The sequence below is a fragment of the Chiloscyllium plagiosum genome, chromosome 21 (assembly GCF_004010195.1).
Source record: "Chiloscyllium plagiosum isolate BGI_BamShark_2017 chromosome 21, ASM401019v2, whole genome shotgun sequence".
Lineage (NCBI taxonomy): Eukaryota > Metazoa > Chordata > Chondrichthyes > Orectolobiformes > Hemiscylliidae > Chiloscyllium > Chiloscyllium plagiosum.
Window position 1 is genome coordinate 46,835,463 of NC_057730.1, and position 14,922 is coordinate 46,850,384.

Genomic DNA, 14,922 nt, shown 5'->3' on the forward strand with positions numbered 1-14,922 from the left:
ATGCACGCCCCCGCACCGCACGCTGCCCTCGAAGCGGCTGCGGGGGGGACGAGACTGTCACACACCTCCTTCTGGAATGTGCCTACGCAGAGGAAGTCTGGAGAGGAATGCAGTGGTGTTTGTCGAGGTTCGTCCCGAGCACGCGGGACTCCGTGCTCTACGGCCTGTTCCCTGGGATGCACACTGAGACGAATATCAACTGTGCCTGGAGGATCATCAACTCGGTGAAGGACGCTCTCTGGGTGGTCCGAAACCTGTTGATCTTCCAGCTGAAGGAGTTGACCCCGACTGAGTGTTGCTGACTGGCACATTCCAAGGTCCAGGACTACGTGTTGAGGGATGCGCTGAAGATTGGGGCAGCTGCTGCCAAGGCGCAGTGGGGAAAGACCACCGTGTAACATCTGCCTGCCTAAAGAAGAACAGGGGGCCCGCGCAGTCATTTGGTCTCTGCTGATGCCTCAGCTAAATATATAGACATATGATTGATAAATGTACAGACCTGTATATAAAAATTATAAATTCTGATCTGTATATGTAAATGTTTATGTATGTATGGCATGACCAACTGTACAGACCATCAAATTATTTTATGAATAAAGTATATTTTTGAAATAAAAAAAACAGGTTTAATTGGAAGCATTAGCTTTTGGAGCGCTGCTCCACAACCATTTGATGAAGGAGCAGCGCTCCGAAAGCAAATGCTTCCAAATGACCCTGTTGGACTATAACCTGGTGTTGTGTCATTTTTAACTTTGAATGTTTGAGGCTGGATCGTTGTCTCTTTTAGAACCAATTGATTTACTAAAATCAGAATCTAATGATCAATACAAATGACATTGGATCCATTGGTCAAATGGTTCTTTGAACTCCCCCGTTCTCTTAATTGGGCTATAATCTAATATGGAAATGTGTTGCTGGAGAAGCGCAGCAGGTCAGGCAGCATCTAGGGAACAGGAGAATCGACGTTTCGGGCATTCGATTCTCCTGTTCCCTAGATGCTGCCTGACCTGCTGCGCTTCTCCAGCAACACATTTCCATCTCTGAAACTCCAGCATCTGCAGACCTCATTTTCTCTATAATCTAATATATCATACTGTGACTTTTCACCCGAATAGAACCCTGAGCATTTTCAAATGATGAAAAGAAACCTGTTATGTTACATTGTTGGGTACAAAGTGTGGGCATTGTAGAAATGAGCATAATCTGATGAACCATCGCCTCTGATTCAATTCACATTGACACTGCTGTTCACATGTCACACTACAACAAAGGACAATTGTATTAGTATGGTACAGAAGCCATTGTGACAAGCATTGTGTGCACCTCCCCTGCTCCAGGCATGTGAAATTCAGCAGAATACAAAATAATAGAGGGAAATTGTTACCTCTGAGACCATACCACCAAAGAAACATGAATTTTTCTCACCGAGAAGTTAGAAACACTTCGAATGCCAAATAACAATGATTAAATCCACACAGAGAAAAATATAAGTTAGTATGGCACTAGACTGCATAAATAAAGGACAAAGGAATTCCTTTTAATTTAGGGCATTAATGGAAGATAGATGATGGTGAATTGACAACTGGTTTTCTTGTTCCATTGGCTTCAGCACAAAAACTGGGAGAGATATAAAAGAAATGATTTCGGAAAACTACAAATGTCATTTGTACTCAAGAAAAGAGGGAGACAGAAAGCAGGAAACCACAGGCCGGTTCACCTAACATCTGTCTTTGGGGAAAATGCTGGAATCTGCTGTTAAGGAACTTGTAGCAGGACATTTAGAAAGTCAGAATACAACCGTCATTTTGTGAAAGGGGAATCATCTGTTGAAAAATTTATTTGTGTTCTTTAAGGATGTAACATGCAGAGTGGATAAAAGGGAACTAGCAGATGTGATTTCCAAAGCGAAAATAAGGTATTAGTCCAATCTATTACCATAGATAGAGAATTGACTTACCTATGGGAAACAATTAAGACAAAGCTGTAACTAATGGAGTACAGCCATTAGTCTGGGGTCTCAATTATGTATAGTCTACACTAATGACTTGGATGAGGAACCATCTGTACTACAGCCAACTAGCTGCCAAAAGCAAGACAGATGGGGAAGCAGGTTGTGAGGAGGATACAAAAACCTGAAAAGGGATGTATCTATGTTTAGAGGGGGCTGGTTTGCTTGGATGGCTGGTTTTCAATGCACAGTGGTACTAACAGCACAGGTTCAATCCCTACACTAGTTCATATTATCATGAAGGTCTCTCTTTCTTATCATTTCCCCTCACTCAAAGGCACAGTGACCCTCAGGGTAAACCACCACCAGTCATCTCTTTCTAATGAGAGAGCAGCCCGATAGTCTGGCAAGGTTATAGGGACTTCACCTTTAGATTAAACAATTGGGTAAAAAATTGGCAGATGAATGTATTCTGTGAGAATGAGAGAGAGTCATAGAGATGTACAGCACGGAAACATACCCTTGGGTCCAACTTGTCCATGCCGACCAGATATCCCAACCTAATCTAGTCCCATTGGCCAGCACTTGGCCCATATCCCTCTAAACCCTTCCTATTCATGTACCATCCAGATGCCTTTTAAATGCTGTAATTGTTGGCAGAAAATGTAGACGTATATGGCTTACACGCCTGACATCACACAGACAATAAGATTCATATAACACATCACTAACATGTGTGGTAGACAGAATTTCAGTGCCATTGTGATGCCAGCACATATTGTGTCCAACAGTAAATATGATTCTGCCATTGGATAGCATTTGCTGGATAATACAGAGTGAATCATGAGTTACATGACAACCAATTTAGGACTGTCAGCCAGGCTCACAGTGTGGTGTACTTGAGTGTATTGGAAACTACAAGCATTAATACACAAAGCCATATTCTTTGTAGAGAGAAAGAACATATACATGCACTGCACCTATTTCAACTCAACAAAATATGGAACAATCATTTACTGGCTCATGTCTCAGGAGTAATGCCCTGATCAATCAGAGTCAGCTTGCCTGGTTTAATGTTTTTTTTTCTTTATTCTCCTGATTATATTTTTATTTTTTGGTGTGTGTGCGCAGGTGTGAGACACAGTGAAAGACACAAAGTGCACCAATCTTTATTCTCCTGATTATTTTTTTTTTGGTTTAATGTTTAAACAAAATCCTGGCTGTTAAGAGTCAATCATCATTAATTGGTACACTCTCCATTGCAATGCCTCTACTAATCAGAACCCAATGGCTAACCAATCAGCATTCTCCTCTCAAGCAGCATAAATGTCATGTTTTTAAATCTTTAATTGGTATTCTTGTGAATTGTCCTGAAGAGTACAAGCTAAAAATCTTCGATTAAATGTGTCTTTTCTCAGCAACAATCAATGTCATTGATCTTTTCACCAGAGAACACTGGAAGCTGAGTTCCTTTTAAATCTTTCTCCTCTCACCTTAAAAATATGGCCCCTAGTTTTGAACTCACCCACCTTAGGGAACAGATCTTTGGCTGTTCACCTTATCTATACCCATCAAGATTTCATAAGCCTCTATCACCCCTCAACCTTCTACACCTCAGCGAAAAAAGCCCCAGCTAATTCAGCCTCTCCTTATAACCTCAAATCCTCCAGACCCAGCAATAACCTAGTAAATATTTTCTGAATGCTCTCCAATGTAATAATATCTTTCCTACAGCAGGGCGACCAGAACTGTATACTGTACTTCAAATGTGGCCTCACCAATGGCACTCTCAACATGATGTCCCAACTTCTATATTCAATGTTCTGACCAATGAAGGGAAGCATTGGTCTACCTGTGTTGAAACTTTCAAAGAACTATGTACCTGAAACCCTAGGTCTCTCTGTTCAATGACACTATCCAGGGATCTACCACTAACTATATAAGTCCTGCCCTTGTTTGTTTTACCAAAATTACATTTATCCAAAGTAATCTCCATTTGCCATGCCTCAGCCCATTGGCCCAATTAATCAAGATCCCTTTGTAATCTTAGAAAACCTTCTTTACTGTTGACTTTGCCACCAATTTTGGTGTCAGCTGCAAACTTACTGACCATGCCTCCTACATTCTTATCTTAATCATTTTTATAAATGACAAGCACCGATTCCTGCAGAACACAACTGGTCACAGGCCTCCAGTCTGACAAACAAGCCTCCACCAACACCTACTGTCTCCTACTGTCAATATTCTATCCAATTGGCTAGCTCTCCCTGAATCCCATATGATCTAATTTTACTAATCAATCTAACATGTAGAACCTTGTCAAAGACTTGACTAAAGTCCATGTTGCCAACCTTCACTGCTCTGCCCTCATCAAACATTTTTGGTTATGTCCTCAACAACATCAATCAAGTTTGTGAGACACCATGCACAAAGCCATGCAGACTGTCTCTAATCAGTCCTTGCCTCTCCAAATGCATGCAATTCCCATCTCTCAGAATCCCTCCAGCAACTTGCCCACCACCGATGTCAGACCCACCAGTCTACACTTCCCAGTCTTCTCCTTACAGCTTTAAGTAAAGGCACAATTTTAGCTACCCTTCAGTCCTCCCCTTCAGGCTGTAGATGATTCAAGTGTCTCATCTAGGGGGTCCCTTGTATTCTCACCCTATTCTATTCCATTCTATTTTTGTATTCTAGCCATCTTGAAATGAAGACTTCTTCAGTGTTGCTGGGTTGCAATCATGCAACTCTGTCCCTAACAGCACCATGAGTCTACTCATACCAAATGGATGGCAAATATTCATGAAAGCACTTCACCAGCATCTTGCCAAGGGTAATTAGGGACGGGCAATAAGTGCTGCCCCAGCCAGCGCAGTCAAAATCCCTTGATTGAATACAAAGTAAATAACATTATTATTCGGGAATTGGGAAGGGTAATTTAGAGCAGTCTATTTAAACCTTGGAAATTGCTTAGGTACATCTAGAGCCTTGATTGTTGTGAACTGACTTAGACTATTATTTAGGCGAAAGTGAGGATTGCAGATGCTGGAGATCAGAGTCTAGATTAGAGTGGTGCTGGAAAAGCACAGCAGGTCAGACAGTATCTGAAGAGCAGGAAAATCGATGTTTCGGGCAAAAGCCCTTCATCGTTCCTGATGGAGGGCTTTTGCCCGAAACGTTGATTTTCCTGATCCTGGGATGCTGCCTGACCTGCTATGCTTTTCCAGCACCACTCTAGCCTTGACTAATATTATTATTTAGCAAACGCAAATTCCTTGGACCAGTAATTGCCTCTTCATTTGTTGAGTTCAAGGTGTTTAATCTGCCACTGAGGACAGTGTGCTATGGGAGTTCAAAATCTGCCATTCAACACAGGAGCTGGAGTAGGTTTGCCAGGATAGACATTGCTGTGTTTCCCAATCCTTGACCCAGAGGATGTCAGCTCAGGAAAGTTGCTGCAACAAAGCCCACTGGGCAGGAAGGCACTGGGTTGATCATGTTTGTGAGACAAGATTTCCCACACACAAAGCCATGCGGACTATTCCTAATAAGCCCGCTGGGCCCCCAGAAGGCACTGAATCGATCAGGTGACTGTCAAGTGCGTAATTTAGGCGCAGCATTGCATGGTTTCAGCTTGTAGGTTTTTACAGCCAATCGACGTGGTGTTTACAGAACAGGAAGCCAGAACAGAGAATTCCAGTTATGATCCAAAACATTGAGGGGCGGCACAGTGGCTCAGTGGTTAGCGCTGCTGCCTCTCAGCACCAGGGTCTCAGGTTCGATTCCAGCCTCAGGTGACGTCTGTGCGGAGTTTGCACATTCTCCCCGTGTCTGCGTGGGTTTCCTCCGGGTGCTCCGGTTTCCTCCCACAGTCCAAAGATGTGCAGGTCAGGTGAATTGGCCATGCTAAATTGTCCATAGTGTTAGGTGCATCAGTCAGAGGGAAATGCCTCTTCGGAGGATCGGTGTGGACTGGTTGGGCTGAAGGGCCTGGTTCCACACTATAGGGAATCTAATATGATCAAATAAAACTGAGTACCAAAGAGACAATGTGTGTGAATAACCTTTACCAGACATTTTATCCTACTGCTGAGGTTGATGTAGCACAAAAGTAGATTTCTCTGACACATTTAAAACACTAAAAAGTTTTTAGGATTAGGTGATACTTTTGGTCAACCAAGCCACTGTCCTTTATACTCAACAATCAATTTACGACATAGATGCAGAAGTTGACCATTCAGCCCATTGGGTCTGCCCCACCATTCAATGATTGAGCTGCCAAACTTCACCTCCACTTTTCTGCCAAGTTTTTACCAACTTGTTTAACTTGTCAATATCCCTCTGCATACCCTTTGATAATAAATGCTGAAAGTCAGTGTAAAGTCATAACAGATGATTGTGGATGTGATGCCAATCAAGCAAGCTGCTTTGTCCTGGATGGTGTCAAGCTTCTTGAGTGTTGTTAGAGCTGCATTCATCCAGACAAGTGGGGAGTATTCCATCACACTCCTGACTTGTTGGAGATAGTGGACAAGCTTTGGGGATTTGGGTATGGGATTACATGTTGCAGGATTCGTAGCCTCTAACCAGCTCTTGTAGCCATGGTATTTATATGGCTAGTCCAGTTCAGTCCTGGTCAATGGTAACCTCAAGATGTTGATAGTGGCGGATTCAGTGATGGTAATACCATTAAATGTCAAGGGAGGATGATTAGATTCTCTCTTAGAGTCATAGAGTCATAGAGATGTACAGCATGGAAACAGACTCTTCGATCCAACTCGTCCATGCCGACCAGATATCCCAACCTAATCTAGTCACACCTGCCAGCACCCGGCCCATATCCCTCCAAACCCTTCCTATTCATATACCCATCCAAATGCATTTTAAATGTTGCAATTGTACCAGCCTCCACTACTTCCTCTGGCAGCGCATTCCATACATGTACCACCCTCTGCTTGAAAAAGTTGCCCCTTAGGTCTCTTTCATATCTTTCCCCTTTCATCCTAAACCTATGCCCTCTAGTTCCAGACTTCCCTACCCCAGGGAAAAGACTTCATCTATTTATTCTATCCATGCCCCTCATGATTTTATAAACCTCCATAAGGTCACCCCTCAGCCTCCGATGCTCCAGGGAAAACAGCCCCAGCCTGTTCAGCCTCTCCCTATAGCTCAAATCCTCCAACCCTGGCAACAACCTTGTAAATCTTTTCTGAACCCTTTCAAGTTTCACAACATTTTTCCGATAGGAAGGAGACCAGAATTGCATGCAATATTCCAACAGTGGTCTAAACAATGACCTGTACAGCCGCAACATGACCTCCCAACTCCTGTACTCAATACTCTGACCAAGAAAGGAAAGCATACCAAACACCATCTTCACTAGTTGGAGGTGGTCATTGCTTAGCATTTGTGTGACGCAAATGTTAGTTTTCAGCCAAAGTCCAGATCCTGCTGCACTTAGACATGGACTGCTTCAGCATCTGAGGTGTGGCAAGTGTTGCTGAATATCGTGCTGAGGGATTTGAAGCCTGGGGCAGCTGCTTTAGAGACAGTGGGAAGGGTCTACCTGGGGCCTTTCAGCTTCAGTACAGTGAGGCCGGAAACACTTCAGATTGTACGTCTGACATTGAGTAGGCATTGTGAATATCAATAGTACTGAAATGCTGCTGAAGCGCCTCAGTGTGGAGACAACTTGAAAGTCATGTAATTTCTGTAATTTTCAAGTGGAAATGTTTTGTAATGCACTCTTAGAAATCTTATGAATTGTTGGAGAAATTTGCCCAATAGGTTAGAGATCACAAAACACAGCTCGAAGTGAAACTTACAAACAGTTTATTACAAGCAATATTGCTGGAAGAGAAAAGAGACCAGCTGACACAGAACTGACAGTCTGTACAGATGGATCAGATTTCTCTTCCCCGAGCTGAGGATGAGACCAGTTTTATAATAATGCTGCACAATGACACTGATTAAGAAATGGGAAACTACAATGTATCTGGAAATGGAGTAATCTCGTTACAAGGATGCTAATTGGAAAACAGTTATCGAATGAATGTCACACAATGTAACATCCTGACAGTATTGATGGTTCCATTCCTCTTCACAGGTAGGTGTTAATGTCTCCTCTGAAGTGGTGAGGTGCTTCCATTGTCCTGTTCCTGGAACATGTCCTTGCTGGTGCCTCTCTGTCTGACCTGCTCTTTGTGTGGCTTTGGTATTGCTGGGTTGTGAATCTGCCCTTGGGGCTTTGAGATATCTGTGGTGCTCTGTCATTGTTAGTGGGAGCTTAAAGTGAATTCCCTTGTCTGCTTGGGCTGTCTGATTCAGCTTTGAGCTGCTTGGGAATTCTGGGTGTGTTGGTACAGTTTGGCCAATTTTGCTTTTGTGGGCCTAGGTGTGGCTTTGGTATTGCTGGGTTGTGAATCTGCCCTTGGGACTTTGAGATATCTGTGGTGCTCTGTCATTGTTAGTGGGAGCTTAAAGTGAATTCTCTTGTCTGCTTGGGCTGTCTGATTCAGCTTTGAGCTGCTTGGGAATTCTGGGTGTGTTGGTACAGTTTGGCCAATTTTGCTTTTGTGGGCCTAGCGTAGGTTAGCAAATCTTCTCCCACATGAATAAAATGCAGTTTGTGAGAAAAAGAAAGCAAACAGGATTTCTGCCGAATTCATAGTGATGCGACAAGAGGGAGAAAATGAAATCGAAGAAAATTTCTGAGAGGAAGAAGGACCCAGTTCTCCCTAGAGAAAGTGAAGGACAAGGAATTGCATTAAAATTGTACAGAGGCAGATGTTAGTTTTGACAAGAATTCCTGTGGCCTTGAGTATACCCCTAATGGAAACGAATGGCTGTCTGCAAGTGATTACAAAGGCAACAATCTAATCAAAGATTTCAAATCATGTTCTAGATCCTGGGATTGGATTATGGCCTCGGAATCGCTTCCTGCTGCTTGCTTCCTTTTAGATTAATGTGAAGTTTGTGCAGGCACCAGCTACTAATAATGATGCAAATTGCCCATCTGCCCCTCACTATTTAGCTACAAAGATCTTCATACATTACTGAAAATTCTTCATTCATTAATGTGCATTTGCTTGTGGTGAAACTCCAGCTGATGTGCACTGCTTCGCTAGACAATGAACTATAATGTGAACTGTTATTTTCCACAGCTCTGTTGTTTCTGGTTCCTCAGTTCCTCATTCTGTTTTTCAGGAGAATATATGCCCCCTCCTCCACTCCATCTATTGCAGTATTTGAGGGAAAAGGTGTGTCAATTTTTAAAATTTCCATTTGCTGCTGTAAGTCTTGCTGCCAAATGTTGTCACCTTTAGTTCTGGAGGATTGATAGGGTGAGATTATACATTTCTTCCCTTCAATCTCAGGTGATAGCCAAGCTGATAATCGATTTGATGCGGCGACGCTGGTGTTGGACAAAGTCAGAAATCACAGGACATTAGGTTACAGTCCAACAGGTTTATTTAAGATCACCAAGCTTTCGTTGAAGGAGTGCTCCAAAATCAATCTGTCAAAATAATCATTCTAGCTGGGAAATTTGGGCAAGGATTGCTGAACCCCAGCAATATCCCTGGGACACACTCATCAGCCGAGCCTTAATCTTACACCCTCTGGACCTTAGTAGGCCAGCTGCATGGTTTTGTGTGTGGACGTGCTATGTTAAGTGACCAGCAGTAGAACCATTAAGACCTGATGGGTTATCACATGCAACTGGATAAAACCAAAAATCAGGTCTGACCCTTGATGCTTTTTAATAATGTTGAAAAATTTATATATATATTTAAAAAGCCTACTTTAATGACAGCTGTGAATTCCAAATTGTTCTGAACTGAATGTTAGTCTCAATCTGTCACACTGAATCTATTTACCATGAAGCCTCTTAATTGTTTTGTTTTTGCTGATCTTAGTATAAATATAATAGTGATGTAATCTAGTATGACATACGTTTTTCCCCCCTTGATCAACAATAAGCTGTTGCAGAGTATTGCTGAAAATGTTCCCGTGATGCCGAGAGGCAATTATCATTAGGATTTGTTGCAGAATTCCCTTAGGCAGTTCCATTGCCACTTTTATAAAATATTAGTTAAACCACACATAGAATACTGTATGTAGATCTGGTATTGGAAGGGTGTGATTGCATTGGAAAGGGTGCAGAGGAGATTCACCAGGAAGTTGCCTGGGATTGAAAAGTCTCAGTTATGAAGAGAGACTGGATAGATTGGGTTTGTTTTCCTTGGAACAGAGGAGGCTGAGGAGTGTTCTGAGTGAAGTATACAAAATTATGAGAGGAATAGATGGAGTAGATTGTGAGAATCTCTTCCTGGTGGCAGGCATATCTAAGACCAGTTTAAAGTAATGAGTAAGCAGTTTAGAGGAAATCTGAAAAATGAAACTTTTGCCTAGAGGTCGGTAGAAATACAGAAGGTACTGACTGAGAAGGTGGTGGAGGCAGATACTCTCGCAACATTTAAGAGTAATCTGGATGAGTACTTAAAACGCCAGGGCATAGCACTATGAACCAAGTGCGGGTAAATGGGATTAGATAGTGTTTCAACTAGGTAAAAGTGAGTACTGCAGATGCTGGAAACCAGAGTCTAGATTAGAGTGGTGCTGGAAAAGCACAGCGGGTCAGGCAGGATCCAAGGAGCAGGAAAATCTCAGATGCTACCTGACCTGCTGTGCTTTTCCAGCACCACTCTAATCTAGACACAGATTGATGTTTGTTGGTTAGCATAGCCTTGGTGGACTAAAGGGCCTGTTTCTGAGATGTATAGCTCAATGACATGGATAATTGTGAGGTATTGCATTTTGATAAAACAAACAGGGTGGGGCTTATTCAGTTAAAAGTAGGGCCCTGGGTAGGGTTGTAGAACAGAGAGACCTAGGGGTTCACTCCATAACTCTTTGAAGATGGCATCACATGTAGACAGTGAGGTTAAGAAGGCATTTAGCATGCTTGCCTTCATTGCTCAGTCCTTTGATTATAGAAGTTGGGCTGTTATATTGAGGTTGTACAGGGGATGTTGGTGAAGTGGCCTTTTCTGGGGTACTGTGTCCAGTTCCGTCCATGCTGTCGGGAGGATATTGTTATAGTGGATAAGGTTCAGAAGAAATTTATCAGCATGTTGCTGGGAATGGAGGGTTTGAATTATAAGGAGAGGCTAGATAGGACATTTTTCACTGGAGCATAGGAGTTTGAGGGGTGAGTTTATAAAGATGCATAAAATCATGAGGGATATAGTTAAGTTGAATGGCGGGTGTCTTTTCCCTAGGGCTGGGGATTTCAAAACCGGGGGCATATTTTTAAGGTGAGAGAAGAAGGATTTAAGAAAGACATGAGGGGTATCTTTTTTTACACAGAGAGTGGTTCATGTGTGAAATGAGCTTCCAGAGGACGTGATGGATGTGGGTACAGTTACAACATTTAAAAGATGTTAGGTAAGTAAATGAATAGAAAATGTTTGGAGGGATATGGGCCAGGAGCAGGCGGGTGGGACTAGTTTAGTTTGGGATTATGGTCAGCATGGACTGGTTTGGCCGAAGGGTCTGTTCCCGTGCTGTATAACTCTGTGAGCCCTAATACAAAAGCAAAATACTGCAGGTCCAGGAAATCTGAAAAAAAAATTTACAAAACCTGCAATAAGTCAGTAGGAGACATGGAGAGTAACAGAGTTAATATTTCAAGTTGCTGACCTTATTTTGTTCTTATACCCTTGTCAGATCTGTTTTCTGACTGGTTGGGCCGAAGGGTCTGTTCCCGTGCTGTATAACTCTGTGAGTCCTAATACGAAAGCAAAATACTGCAGGTCCAGGAAATCTGAAAAAAAAATTTTACAAAACCTGCAATAAGTCAGTAGGAGACATGGAGAGTAACAGAGTTAATATTTCAAGTTGCTGACCTTATTTTGTTCTTATACCCTTGTCAGATCTGTTTTCTTTCTGATTATTTAATTGTCCTGTGGGGGTTTGAATACTCAATCAGATAACCAGATTAACTGCATCATTTGCCGCTGGGTGAATTGCTAACAGAGTACAAACACTGCTGATGTATTTTCTCTAATGATAATTGGAAGTGAAGTATAAATCCAGCCAGTTTCTCAGCTGTTCCTTCTTCCAACGTCACACACAAGGAAGTAACTTAACACTAAAGCCTGCAGAGAAAACACAAAGGAGACAAACAAAGGATGAATGTTTAAGATCTCTGTGAGCATGGCAAACGTGACAGACTTGTCCTAACTAGATATGAACTCAGAGAATCCCGAGTGGAGAGCCTAAAAGCATTGAAAGCCATACTAAACCAGAGTGATCAAAGTTGTATCGATTTGCAAATCATAAAAAGCATTTATTCACTTGGATTTCACATTCATGGGATTTGTAAAATTATGATAGAATACAAAATAAAACATAATCAGTTTGCCAGCTACATTTTCTAGGCAAACACTAGGCCAAATGATACTTCTTGTAAATTTTTAATGACATGTTATTCATAGGATTTAGATCAAGGAGTTGGTATTTAAAAAGACAGAAAAAATTATGGCTTGGAACTCTGTCATATTGAGAGACTGTATTCTGCAGAAATTCTAAAATTACTAGTGCATTTCAGGTTTACTTTATGTGTTATGATTCCAACTGAAATTATTAGTAGAAGAGTCAAATCTGTGATGGAAATCTGGATTGCTAGATCATTTTCTTAATTTAACTGAAATGTAAGCCGTAATACTGCAGATTTGATTTTTAACAATCAATCAAATGTTTAATACCTGAAAGAAAGGAGATGAAGTAGAATAAATTTAGCTATTTACATGTAATATTTTAGAGTGCTTCAGTGCAGAGGGATCTGGGTGTACTTGTATGTGAATCACAGAAAATTAATGTGCAGGTACAGCAGGCAATAAGGTTGATAAATGGAAATTTGTCATTTATTGCTAAAGGAATATGTATAAACATAGGGAAACATTGTTGCAAATGTACAAGGTATTAGTGAGACTGTTGCTGGAGTACTGTGTACAATTTTGATCCCCTTACTACAGTAGAGATGTAAATTCATTGGAGACGTTCAGAGGAGGTTCACCAGATTGATTCCAGAGATGAAGGGCTGGTCTTCTGAAGAGAGACTGAGCAGTTTAGACCTGGACTCTCTGGGGTTTAGAAGAGTGAAAGGAGGTCTAAGTGAGGCATACACAATACTAAAGGGGATTGACAAAGTAGGTGTAGAAAGGATGTTTCCTCATCTGGGGTAATCTATAGAGGTCATAGTTTTAGGACAAAGGGTAACAGACTTAAAACAGAGATAAGGAGAAATTATTTGTCTCAAAGGATTGCGAATCTGTGGAATTCACTATTCCAGAGCATGGTGGATACATTGAATAAATATAAGGAGGAGGTAGACAGATTTTTAATTGGTAATGAGCTAAAAGGTTATCGGGAAGGCAGGAAAATGGAGTTAAGGTCAAGGTAAGTTTAGCCATGATCGTATTAAATGGCAGAACAGGCTTGGGGGCTGAATTGTCAGCTCCTGCTCCTAGTTCTTGTGTTCTAATATAATTTTAAAGATTTCAAAACATACTATGCCAGATCTATAGTTTTAAATGAAAAATTTCTTTCAATCCCCAGTCCCTGAGGTTAGTTGCCTTTTGGCTTGATTATTTACACAGCTAAGCTTATACTTTCTCATAACCTGGTTTTAACCAAACAGTTCTGGTCTTGAACTTTCAAACTAAAATCCTTATACCAAAATAACTATTTTCTAATAGTTCTAAACTATCTCCTTTCTCCAGGAGAAATGATTTCATACATATAACTTCCACAGCGACTTCTGGAAACTGAAACAAAGACTTTCTAACCATGAGATTTTTCTTAAATTCCTGATCTTTCGAAACTGAAAGTAAGCTAACACATTTCAATGCTTACTTTGGCTGCTCGTAAGATTCTCCCAATTCAAACAATTTCCTATTATTGCTCCAGGGACTCCACCTCACTTTTTTTTGGAAAGTAAGAAAGCATTTCTCCAGAAATATTGACAAGTAAATCATTGAACCCCCCACAAGATACACAGACCAAATTCCAATTCCAGTAGTTCAAAATCCAAATATGCTAATCAGCTGTAGGCAGCCATTTGTGAACTAAATTTATTTGCACCTCTTGAGTAGAGAGGCAGCAGTAATATACAACAACTACTATCATGGCGCCCATACGTGGAAGTCCTGTCTGTTAAGGTTTACCAATCAGTCAGAGAATGGCCCATCTATTTAATGCAGCACCACTGGGAGGGTATGATCCACTGGAGATGACTTAGAGTCATAGAGTCATAGAGATGTACAGCATGGAATCAGACCCTTCGGTCCAACCCATCCATGCCGACCAGATATCCCTACCCAATCTAGTCCCACCTGGCAGCACTTGGCCCATATCCCTCCAAACCCTTCCTATTCATACACCCATCCAAATGCCTCTTAAATGTTGCCATTGTATCAGCCTCCACCACATCCTCTGGCAGCTCATTCCATACATGTACCACCCTCTGCGTGAAAAAGTTGCCCCTTAGGTCTCTTTTATATCTTTCCCCTCTCACCCTAAACCTATGCCCTCCAGTTCTGGACTCCCCATCCTGAGGGAAAAGACTTTGTCTATTTATCCTATCCATGTCCCTCATAATTTTGTAAACCCCTATAAGGTCACCCCTCAGCCTCCAACGCTCCAGGGAAAACAGCCCCAGCCTGTTCAGCCTCTCCCTATAGCTCAAATCCTCCATCCCTGGCAACATCCTTATTTAATCTTTTCTGAACCCTTTCAAGTTTCACAACATCTTTCCGATAGCAAGGAGAACAGAATTGCATGCAATATTCCAACAGTGGCCTAACCAATGTCCTGTACAGCCGCAACATGACTTCCCAACTCCTGTACTCAATACTCTGACCAATAAAGGAAAGCATACCAAACGCCTTCTTCACTATCCTATCTACCTG